Consider the following 1,611-nt stretch of genomic DNA (forward strand, 5'->3'; position numbering starts at 1 on the left):
CCCCCCTTTCACTCTCAGTCAGTTCTGGTCATTCTGTCCTCTCTCATAATCTCTTCTTCCCTCCCACCATCTCTCCATCTCCACACCTATCAAAAATCCCTACTTATTCCCTTTCATTTGTTCCTTCTTCCCATAATCCCTGACCTTCTTAAATCCGACTTTGTGACTCCTGTGGATAATGACTATGCGCAGGAATCAAGTGTAGTGAATCACACGCCACCATTAGTTCATAGTAAGCCAGTTCAGACCGTTCACATTCCCTATGTCATCTTTAATTTATCTCACTATGATCACTTCTACACGGACTAAATCGGAAATCTTTTGCTGCATTTTGACCTTTCGGTTCTCATTATAAGTGGGTGTTTACCACAAGCTGATAAATGCAAAAACACCTTCGTTTACAGAGCCTCCAAAGTAATTATAAAGCTCTCATAAAGATACAGAGACGATAAAGGAACCTCACTCCAGTTACTGTGGGGACTGTGTAAAATTACAACGTTAGATAGTAAAAAAAAAGAAAACTGGATTGCTGTAGGTGCTTTCCTTTAAATGTCAATGTTGAAAATTTAACATAAAAGAAAATTTTGGACAAAGCTTGAATTTTGAGCTTAACAGGTGTGCAAAATGTTTAGCACACCTGTTATTATATTTTCTTCTTTGCACAATTAAGTAACGTGGGGACCCTACTGGACACAACACGTGAAACTGGCCTTAATCTTACTAGTGATGCCATTTTTTAATTTTTTTAAATGAGCCCTTAAGTTCTTAAAAGTCCTTTAGACAAAATATCAAAACATAAAGTTCTTTAAATAAAGAGCTTAAGTTTTGCCTTATCTGTTATAACAAAAAGTATTATGTTTCAACAGTAAAAATATTAATTTGATTAAGAGGCTTGTGCATATTGGTGGATTATTACAGAAACATAAAAAATGATTTTGATCATTTCCAACACTCTTAATTTTAGACATCTGTTAAGCACTGGATAAAAAGAAAATGCCTAAGAATGAAACTCCAGATCCATTTTGTAGATGTGTTTGTGTTGATTTATAACTCAAAATGTCCAAACAGATTGATTGAAGCATTGAAGATAGAAAAACTAAAACAAATCGTAAATGCCCACAGTTTAAGATTTTGACTTTAGTCACTGTGATCAGTGATGTCAAAGGCTGCCGACAAGCAAACAGGAATAAAAAATCTCCCAACAAGATGCTTTGCAAGCCCAACGATTAACCGACTGAAACCTTATACCCAACTGAAATTTCTCTTTTACCTTTTATTTCAACTGTTCTGCTATAGCTTGTCTAGGACCTTGGAAAGAACAATTTTAAGACTGGCCAGAATTATTAAGGATTGAGCACCCTTCTAAGGACAACTTCCATTTTAAAGTAATCAGAAACGGCCTGAAAGGAAAGAGAGGCATAATATTACCAGAAATAATCAGGTTATGAATAGCATCTTCAGAAGGAGGGCATGAGGTAGCGCCAGTGCTCACTGGACTAGAGTATTATCTTACAATCACAGCACCATTAAATGAGAGCATGGACAGAACCAGAAGGAATGATTTTTATTGTACATTCTACATTAACATTCATTTGAAAGTTGGATTGTAAA

This window comes from Haplochromis burtoni, unplaced genomic scaffold (assembly GCF_018398535.1).
Source record: "Haplochromis burtoni strain Fernald_Lab_line unplaced genomic scaffold, NCSU_Asbu1 Contig_15, whole genome shotgun sequence".
Classification (NCBI taxonomy): Eukaryota; Metazoa; Chordata; class Actinopteri; order Cichliformes; family Cichlidae; genus Haplochromis; species Haplochromis burtoni.